At 37.7% G+C, this 11,255-nt stretch overlaps 1 protein-coding gene across 1 annotated transcript in view; it reads right to left on the reverse strand.

Annotated features, from left to right (window-relative positions):
• BANK1 (B cell scaffold protein with ankyrin repeats 1) overlaps positions 1-9,426 on the reverse strand; it is a 634,941-nt gene extending 625,515 nt beyond the window's left edge. Inside the window, exon 1 of the mRNA XM_054253119.2 lies at positions 9,307-9,426. The gene's annotated coding sequence lies outside the window, so the exon portion shown is untranslated. The remainder of the gene's footprint in view (positions 1-9,306) is intronic.
• Positions 9,427-11,255: the final 1,829 nt, after the last annotated feature.

An 11,255-nucleotide genomic window follows, 5' to 3' on the forward strand; every position in this document is an offset into this window, starting at 1 on the left:
GGAAGGCAAAGAGAAGCAAGTCACATCTTACATGGATGGCAGCAGGCAAAGAGAGGGAACTTGTGCAGGGGGAACTCCTATTCATAAAGCCATCTGATCTCATGAGACTTATTCACTATCATGAGAATAGCATGGGAAAGACATGCCCCCTTGATTCAGCTCCTACCAGCTCCCTCCCACAACATGTGGGAATTCAAGATGAGATTTGGGTGATGACATAGCCAAACTGTTCTCATTCCACCCCTGACCCCTCCCACATCTCATGTTCTTTTTACATTTTAAAACCAATCATTCTTTCCCAACAGTCCCCAAAAGCCTCAACTCATTTCAGCATTAACTCAGGAGTCCATGGTCCAAAGTCTCATCTGAGACAAGACAAGTCCCTTTTGCCTATGAGTTTGTAAAGTCAATAGCAAGTTAATTACTTCCTAGATACAATAGAGGTACAGGAGTTGGGTAAATACAGCCATTTCAAATGGGAGAAATTAGCCAAAACAAAGGGACTATAGGCCTCATGCAAATCCAAACTCCAGTTGGGCAGTCAAATCTTAAAGCTGCAAAATGATTTTCTTTGACTCCATGTTTCATAATCAGGTTATGCTGATGTAAGAAGCAGGTTCCTGTGGTCTTGGACAGCTCTGTCCCTATGACTTTGCAGGGTACAACTCCCTCCTAGTTGCCTTCACAGGCTGCATTGAGTGCCTGTGGCTTTTCCAAGCACATGGTCTAAACTGTCACTGGATTCTGGGGTCTGGAGGATGATGGCTGCCTTCTCACAGCTCCACCAGACTGTGCCCCAGTAGGTACTCTGTGTGGGGGCTCTGACCCCACATTTCCCTTCTGTACTACCCTAGTAGAGGTTCTCCATGAGAGCTCCACACTGCCACAAACTTCTTCCTGGACATCCAGGGACTTCCATACATTCTCTGAAATTTAGGCAGAGGCTCTCAAACTCCAATTCTCGACTTCTGTGTACCCACAGGCTCAACACCATGTGGTAGCTGACAAGGCTTGAGGCTTGCACCCTCTGAAGCTATGGCCCGAGCTCTATGTTGTCCCCTTTCAGCCACAGCTGGAGTGACTGGGAGGCAGGGCACCAAGTCCCTAGGCTGCACACAGCAAAGGGACCCTGGGTCTGGCCCATGAAACTATTTATTCCTCACAGGCCCCTGGGCTGCCATGAAGACCTCTGACATGCCCTAGAGACATCTTTCCTATTGTCTTGGAGGTTAATATTGGGCTACTCATTACTTAATATATACATAGCTGCTATAATTTGTGAGTCTTTACCTAAATCCAAGGCCATATTCATAAACTTCTTCTACCACCTGTCACTTTGTTTCCCTTGCCCTCAGCAGTACCTTAGTTGGTTGGTGTTTTTACCTTGTGGGATATCAGATCTTATTTCCAGATGTAGCTGTGTGCTTAGTGACCCTGCCTTTTTTTAATTTATCCTTCCACTGACAGTTACTATCAGAATAAGATTACTAAGAGGTATATAAGTTAAGTCCTAGACTGCAGGCATAATTCGAACTGCTTGCATTTGTAAAAATAACCCAAGGTCTCCTTTATAATTGGGATTGATCATCCAAGTTCCTCCTCTGTTAATTATGTGGCTTGAAGGGCCTCAGATACCGAGGTGGAGGTCTGAACTTCTACTGATAAGGCCACTATTTTTTCTTCTACCAGAAACATTCCACCATAGGACTAAAGAATGCACCCCTGCTATATAACTCTTGTAAAACCTGTTCCTCAATCAGAAACAAAGTGTGAAATGCCATCAAGGTAAATAAACTTTCTCTAAGTCCTGAATTGTGGTTGTTTGCAGTAGTAACATGGCAAGTTAAGGAAAGAAAATTCAAACCCAGAACAGGTATCTAATCCAAGAAGGACAAATAACTGTCTCTTCTCTGATGAAGGAGAGGCAGTGTAGTTGGCCTGCCACTAGAAGATCAGCTGGTCTCCCTGGGAAGTGAAGCCATAAGTCCCAAGAATTCGCTTCTATTATTGGCAAGCTGGGCAGCAAGCAGGGACAGTAACCATATTAATCTTGATAAGTGGAAGACCATGTTGTTAAGTCCATTCAGGTTTCCATCCCTAAATAGTTCTAAGATGCCTGGAGAAAGAAGATAGCTGACGTTCATAAGATAGGCCAGCTAGTTTCACCTAATTTTTAAAAGCCTCCTCTGTAATGGCCATATTTTCATGAGAAAACCTATGGACAGGATATCATCCCACTCTGTACTCATGCAAGAGATTCATCCATATGCTACTTCTCCAGACTCCTTTGTCATTAATCATCCAATCCTGTTCTTTCCAGTTTCCTGATCCACAAGCCAAGCTATTAGTTGCTACCCATGAGTAAAATCCTTGAGCTATGCCTCCTGCCTGGCAAAGTGGAAAACTATATGTATGTGTGTGTGTGTGTATATACACACACATAGTTTTACATATACATATATATGCACATATGCACAAATATATATATATATATATACAAACACACACACTGTTTTCTTCCTTTACTAGAAGGGTATATATATACATACACTATATATAAATATACATACTACACACACACACACACACTTTGTTTTCTTCCTTTACTAGAAGGCCACCTCTGAGTGGCCATGTAATATGGCAGTGAGGTAGTGGATCACTTCCAGCTGCTGCAAGCTTATTCTGCAGAGTACTAGTACTCTACAAAACAAAGCCTGAGGTATTATGTTTTTTCACCTTGTGTGTCAGCTATTTACAAGAATTTTTCCATAGGTGTGGGTAGGATAATGATGACAATTCAATGTAAGTAGGCATCAGGAAGCCTGAGCAGCCTGTCCATGACATTTTCTTCTTCCTTCCATACCAGCTTGAGCTTAATCTAGACCATAAGACTTTCATTTTATAATGATTAATCCTGCACAATATTATGGATGAATCTGACAACATGCATAATGGGCATCTCAGATTACATAGTACTTTAATGTCCCATGTTCTAGCACTCAACCTCTATGAAGTTTCAATAGCAACTCAGAAGTTTCTCCTCAAAATAAAATAATTATCAGCAGATTTTCCCCCAGTTCTAAAGATTTGTGCCAGGCATCTTTTAATGTAGTTTGCCAGAGGCTTCATATAACATTCTTATTTACCACTGATATTTAGAGCACCACTGAATATAGGGAATAACAGAACACCTTGCAAGAGCCTGAGCCTGTTGCATCGCCTTCTTTTGCTTTACTCCCACTCAAAACATGCAGCAATAGAGTTGCTCAATAAATGGATCAAAGCATCACTCCCCAAAGCCTCCAGACAACTCTGCCAAGCATTGTGCTAGTCTCTTAAGGGTAGGCAGTGAAAAGCACTTCTTATATCCACTATGGAGGAAACATCAAAACATGCCTAGGAACTTTAGATTTCCAAAATTTACTCAACTGGCAGACCTTCACATTTTCATAAGTTGTATCTCAAACTCTAGCACATATGTATACAACTAAAGCATCTCGTGCACTTGCGATTTCTCAACAAACCCAATCTGCATGATGTTATCAATATGGTAGGGCATGTTCTGAAAGATAATCACCATGCCACTAGACTATATGATTAAAGAGATTTTGAAAGACAATCTCCCAGTAAAACAGTGAAGGTGCACTTCTATTTATGTCAAGGGAAAAATAAATACTTCTCCTCCTCCTTGCTGCTGCCTATGCTGCACTAGATTTCTTGCACGCATGGATGCAGTCATTCCTCACATTCCTCTTTGTCACTTTGTTTTGCCATTCTTCACGTGAAAAGGCACATACTTATCTATCCTCAAATCCGACTCTAACTTACCTTGAACAACAGAAAGCAGAAGTGATACTGTGAGATTTCTAAATTTAACTCCCAGGAGCCTTGAAGCTTCTGCTCTTGCCCTTTTTTACATATACACTGACTTGTAAAGAAGCCATAGGTAGGATACTGAGGGATATGATAACCTTTTCATTTTACTGGAAGCTACAGGCAGTTGCAAGGATTTCTCTTGTCTCACCTTATAACAGCTCTCACTCCACATATCAGGGAGGAAATGCGGGCAGTTTTCAATGAGCTAGAGTATTTAATCCAACCCTGCATTCAAGATCTGAGGAGATATCCACAGGCTCAGTCTGTGGGCCCAATGGATTCTTTGTAACATGAAATGAAGCTTGTAAAATATTCAACTCAGAAATGACATTGGTCACTGCCACTCAGAGTCGACTGACCAGTACTAATTGTATGCCTGTTCCTAACTAGAAGGGGCTGGATACTGTACAGAACACAGATACTTGTTAAACAGTAAATTCTCTGCCAACTGTCTTTTGCTTACAGGAAAAAAAAATAACAAAAAACTAGTTTCAGTTTTATTCCTCTGTAGGTAACTTTGTTTTTGTTTTGTTTATCTAGCTATTTTATGGCATTTTTCTTTATCTTTGTTGTTTCAATGATTCCCAACGTAAAAATAAACATAGATTTAGTTTCATTGCTTTTGCTGGGAACATAACCTACTACCATAAGTCATGACTATTTCTTACCTAATTGTTTTCTGAAAGTTGCTAACTCTGGGTGGTGGTATCAGTGTAACTAGTAATAAGGAAGATGAGACAAACTGAGGGGTAAATGCAGAAAGCATCTGAGTGATGTGCTGATCAAAACAAAAGAGAAGAGAAAGACTAATACTTTTTCCTTGGCTTAAACATTAAATTTCTGAGTCCACTGACAAAGTGGGAAAATTATAAATTGCCTTTCTACTTTCTCAAGTGGTTAAGAAAAAAATAAAATCTAAGTGTGCTATATCAAGCACATTGTGTTTTCTTAACCGTAGTTCCATCTGCCTTATTGGAAAAGAAGACTTTTCAAAGTGTCCAGGTGTAGGTTGCTTGTTATTTGTGCTTTCAAGTTTGATGATGAGTTTCAGCCTTTTCTCTTTTAGAGGGGCAGGGAGAGGAGTTTTACTCTTGTTGTCCAGGCTAGAGTGCAATGGTGCTATCTCGGCTCACTGTAACCTCCACCTCCCAGGTTCAAACGATTCTCCTCCTGCCTCAGCCCCCTGAGTGGCTAGGATTACAGGCACCCACCACGTTGCCAAGCCAATTTTTGTATTTTTAGTAGAGACGAGGTTTCACCATGTTGACCAGGCTGGTCTTGAATTTCTAACCTCAGGTGATCTGCCCACCTCACCCTTTCAAAGTGCTGGGATTACAGGTGTGAGCCACTGTGCCTGGCAGTTTTAGCCTTTTCTGTGTTTTATTTTTCCAGGAGCCTGAGAGAGAATGCATAGTCATGTGCCATTTTAATTCAGAACACAGCATACTAATTTAACATATTATCAATCACATGGAACCTATCGTTTCTAAAAGGCGAGAGAGGCAAAGTAGGAGATGTTCTTCAAAGATGACCATGCCCTAATTTCCAGAACCTGTGATTATGGTAGGTCACATGGCAAGGGGCAATTAGGTTGCAGAAGGAATTTAAGTTGTTAGTCATTTTACCTTCAGTTGGAAAGACTGTATGAGATTATCTAAATGAACCCAGTATAATCACAGGGGTCTTTATTAATAGAATAGGGAAGCAGAAGGATTAAAGTTGGAAAGAGATTTTAAGATGCTGTGTTGCTGGCAACACAGTTGGAGAAACAAGCCAAAAGCCAATGAATATAAGCAGCACCAAGAAGGTGGAAAAGGCAAGAAAACAGATTCTCCCCTAAAGTCCCTGAAGGAATTAAGTTCTCAACACCTTAATTTAGCTCAGTAGGACCCATTTCATATTTCTGACTCCCAGAACTTTAGAATAACAATTTTTGTACTTTTAAGCCTCTAAGTGTGTGGTAATTTGCTATAGCAGCCATAGGCAATTAATACAGGGCTAAAAATGTAACCAAAAGTACTTTTACAATCTAACTACAAGATGGAGATGCTTTCTCTAACATTTAGCTAATGATTCTTAACTAAAGATAAAATGATAGCTGGCATAGTAACTCACACCTGTAATCTCAGCAATTCAGGAGGCCAAGGCAGGTGGATCACTTGAAGTTGTGAGTCCTTGATCAGCCTGGCCAACATATTGAAACCCCATCTCTAATATTTTATATATAATATAAACACCATCTACATATATTTTTGTATATTATATATTTTTATATTTTATATAAAATTATATTATATATATATATCATATATATAAATAATAATCAGCCAGGCATCATGGTGCATGCCTGTAATCCCAGCTACTTGCAAGGGCTGAGGCAGAAGAATTGCTTGAATCTGGGAAGCAGAGGTTGTAGTGAGTGGAGATTGCGCCACGGCACTCCAGCCTGTGCAATAGAGCAAAATTCCATTTCAAAAGGAAAAAAAAAAAAGAATAAGAATTAGATTTCCTTTCTCTTATTTTGCTGTCATCTTCTTCATTGTAAAGACAGAGTGTTGGCTCTGTCATTCTGTTGAGTTTTCTTGTTACCCTGTTAGATTTTTTGTATTACTAATGTGCCTAAACACTGATCACAGCCATTCCTACTCTGTTCATTTGCTGGGTCTTAAATACCCAAATTAATTTTACTCAAGCTGCTGTGCAAATAGTTCTGAAAAGCAGCTCACTTTTATGCACAAACATATATTTTAAAAACTAAAATATGTATTTCCCACCCTATCTATAAAAGCTGGAACAGAAACAATAGTTAAAACCTGCCAGGCAGTTTGTTTTGACTCTCTTGCAATGACTAATTTCACTTTATTACAGATAAGAGACTAAAACAATAGAACAAGATATGACTTGTTGGCAACTGGTTAAACTGGCATCTCACCCTAGGGAGTCTAGGTCTAGTCTTTGCCCTTAATGACTACAGCAAATTGATTACCTATCAGGTGATATTTAAAATGACATGTGGGCAACAATATCTGTTCAGTGAAAAATTATACAGTCCCCTGAACCCAGAGCAGATACTCAAGTTCTTTTCCAATGTCTGCCCCACATCTCAGAGCTGATAAGGGTACACTGGCACTTAAGATATGAGATTTTGAATGCTTGAAGTACACTTCTGTGTTGCATTTTCACAAAATACAGGCATGTATTTAATGCTCACCTACCAGCCTATATCTTCTGTAATATGCCAAGTTGTTCCAAAGCCTCCTTAGAAATGCTGGGCTCACTTGTACTGTTCTCACTGCCTGTACATTTCCCACTTCAGCCCTAAATCCTATATGTCATGGAAAATCACCAGCACAAAGTGCAAAAGGAAAAAAAATGGAAAGAAAATAATGAAAAAGAAAATGTATCTCTCTATTCAAAGAAGTCTGGAGAATGTACTTCTTTTTTCTTTTTTTCTTGAGAAGAAGTTTTGCTCTTGTTGCCCAGGCTGGAGTACAATGGCACAATCTTGGCTCACAGATAATACGTTTTCTTATTGAAAGGTAAAATACACGTAGAAGAAAGCAGTTTCTGACCTATGTGTTTTCTCTTTGTCTTCTCTTGCCTATTTTCTCATTTGAGCAATTCATAGAGAAAATAGAGAGCCTAGAGACAGAACATACCATAAGCTAAAGGAGAATGAATCATTAAAAATGTGTTCTGTTGTACAGTTGCCACACTCCAGAGTGGTCCATTGCTTCTGAGCAGAGCAACATGAACATTTCTCCTGACTAATGAGGGACAGAATTTCCTTTTATTTATTTGCTTACCATTTCTGTTCATAATGGATAGTTAACCGTGTCTTCATCTAGCAGGAATATATCTAGTAGAGATATGTACCTAAGTCTGTTTCATCTTTTATATTTCTCTGATGACTAGCCCATTTTGAAAGAATAATAAGACAGAAAATACTATATAGTTGCTCAGTAGTAATTTCTTCTATTTAGAAGGAAAAAAAGAAAAGTTTTTAACACACTACAATATTGCCTAATTTTCTGCTATTATTCACCATGTCCTCCCTCAAGCAGGTGGCTCCTCCGTGTAAGAAATGGTAGCAAATCAGCTATAACATAGATTTAAAAATCTTTAATCCAGCCAGAAGTTATCTTCAAGGAAAATAGTCCCTTTCGGATAAGAGAGTACTAGGATATGTCTTTACTAGAAGGGAACGATACTTGCAAAACATAACAGTTCTACTATTTCCTGATAATACCTTCGTAATGTTATAGACAGGACTAAGGAGAAGGTGAGAAACATGCTATAGAACTACAGATGGTATAAATAATCTGTATATTTTTGTTGACCTGTTATCCAGGAAGTCAATGCAAATTTGAGTATATTTATCAGAATACTGTAATTAGATGAATATCATCATCTGCCATTTTTCACTTTCTTACAAAATATGTAGTAATTACATTTCTCAAGTTTTATGACTATTTCTTTATAAGTTTTAACTTCTTTCAAAATGTATATACTTTTTAAATATCCTTATAAAGGTTTTAAGTAAATATTTAGAAATAGATAAAATAAGACTTTATGTCCATAACTTAAACACAAATAATATTCTCAATGTTTCCAGAATTCCAATAATGATAAAATGAGTTTATAAATAAGATACAAGCACTGACACTGGAAAAAATAGACCACAGACCATTCATATCACAAATTTCAAGAGATAGATTGGTGCTGAGAGGGTGAAAGAAAAGAAAACCCTGAAAGGTAATTTTAAACTTTATTTCTGATAAAGCAATGCAAAGATCAAGGTAGTAAGCTAAGAATTCATTAGAAACAATTTAAGCTCCCCACTAATATCTGAAAAATCCACACAACAAAAATACCAATATCCATCTACCTTAACGAAATGATCTAGAAAGGTTAACTATAAAAGAAATAGAGAAACAACTATTACTGGAGAATAGAATCTATTAGGAATGTATTCTGTTAATGCAAAGCAATTGCAGTTTTTGCCATTACTACAATTACTTTTGCACCAACCTAATAAGTTTTTACTGAATAAATAAAACAAACACATGAATAAAACAATAAACACAAAATGGGATTAGAAAGAGTGAATATTCATTTATAACTTTAGAAAAAGCAGGATTCAACAAAGAATAGAATATTTTATTAACACAATAAAGAATATTTTTGTAAAAACATCAAACTATATGTATGTGGGAAAAGTTAATGGCTATATCATTAAGGTAACAAACTCTAAAAGAATGCTGACAGTTCGATTTAATGTTTCTGAAAGTGATAGCCAATGGAGTAAGACAAAAAATATATTTCAGATTTAGAAAGGGAAAACTAAATGTATTAGTTTGTTTCCACACTGCTATACATAACTGCCTGAGACTGGATAATTTCGAAGGGAGAGAGATTTAATTGACTCACAGTTCCGAGCGGCTGGGGAGACCTCAGGAAACAATCATGGCAGAAGTTGAAGGGAAAGCAAAACACCTCCTTAACACAGCTACAGGAGGAAGTAAGAATGCGGAAGGAACTACCAAACACTTATAAAGCCATCACATCTCGTGAGAACTCACTATCCCGAGAACAGCACAGGGGAAACCGCCCCAAGATTCAATTACCTTCACCTGGTTTCTCCCTTGACCACCCCCGCCAACCATTGAAACAGCCAAACTGTATCGCCAAATTATCATTTAGTCAGAAAATCAAAGAAATTGACTAAGAATATTTTTAAATAATTTAAAATACTAGCCAATAAAGTGAAACAAGGCAAAATAAATAGCTAAATTTTTTAATAAATGATTTTATAAGCACTAGTGAATGAAGTAAGAAAAAATTTTTCACATTTATAAGAGAAAAATTGTCATGTTCATCTAGGAAATGATGATTATTTTTAGAGAATTTCATGAGGTTGTTTGTTACAAAATATTATACATAAAATCAAAACACTTTCTATATATTTGCAATAATTAGATATTAAACATCATGACAGAAATTTCCAGGTAAATCACACAGCTTGAACATGCTTACTTCCATGCCTTCTCAAAATTTAAGAGTTATGACATTAATTTATAAGGAAAAAGGAAATGGGATTGGTGAGAGATGAGAGCAAAGAAAACGATAGTTTTAGAACCTGGAGAACAGGTGGATCAGATAAGAAAAAGATAAGTGCTTCTGGAAGGAGAAGCCAAGAAACAAGTCTTGAGGCTTTATGAGTTCAATCAGAAATGAGACCTCAGGTGCCACTGAAGGTGAGATGGCAGGTGGAGATGACAATAGGTCTCAGTGAATTTCTATTGGTGGGGGGGAAGTAAAACCTGGAATTCCTAGCCTATCCTCCTTTGTGTGAGAAAAGACCCTAATATGAAAAGGAAACCCAGAGAAAGCAAAGCAGAGGCAAAGGTAAAGGAGGTAAGTAGAAGACATGTTCAAAAGGAATATGATTAATATCCTCAGAAACACTTTGTTTAAAGAGATATTGTACTCTTAAAGAAAAGGATAACATTCAAAAAGACTAATGGAGTTGGGCACAGTGGCTCAAGCCTCTAATCTAGCATTTTGGGACTTTGAGAGACCAAGGCAGTAGGATCACTTGAAGCCAGAAGTTCAAGACCAGCCCGGGCAAGATAGCACAACCCCACCCCATCTCTACAAAAAACTGAAAATTAGCTTGGCATGGTGGCAGGCACCTGTAGTCCCAGCTACTCTGGCTGAGACAGGAGGAGTGCCTGAGCCCAGGAACCAAAGGTTACAGTGAGCTCTGATGGCACCAATGCATTCCAGCCCAGGCAGTAGACCAAACAATACCTTATTTCTAAAACAAAACAAAAAGACTCATTGAGGACAACTCTTACAAGGTAAAGAAATAAAAAGCAGAAGGAAAAAAATTTTACATGAATTATATTTCAAGAAGGCTATTAAATAGAACTTTTTAAAAAGAACAATAAAATGGAAGAAAGAGCAAAGAGAGAGCAGATAGCAATGGAAGTGGAGGAGAGAGAACTATGAGAAAGGAAGACACACTGAATACTCAGCAGATTTAGTAAGGGAAAAGGAAAACTCAAACCAAGATACCTCATCGTAAAATTTCAGAATACCTAAAGGGGGAAATTTTCATGTTCTGAAACTTTTAGAAAGAAACAAAATGTCATTTGCATAGAAGTTATAATTAAAATACCATCATTTAATATTGTATTAATGTATTAATTAGCATCGTTAATATTGTACAGGTGTTTCCACTGAGGAAATATGAGGGAAGAATACAAGGGACTCTTTACAATTTTTGTAATTTCCTGTGGGTCTATAATTATTTCAAAATAAAAAGTTTACAAGATTTCTTCAGACACTGCAACAGCAAAACTGGAAGCTGGAGT

This window comes from Callithrix jacchus, chromosome 3 (genome assembly GCF_049354715.1).
Source record: "Callithrix jacchus isolate 240 chromosome 3, calJac240_pri, whole genome shotgun sequence".
Lineage (NCBI taxonomy): Eukaryota > Metazoa > Chordata > Mammalia > Primates > Cebidae > Callithrix > Callithrix jacchus.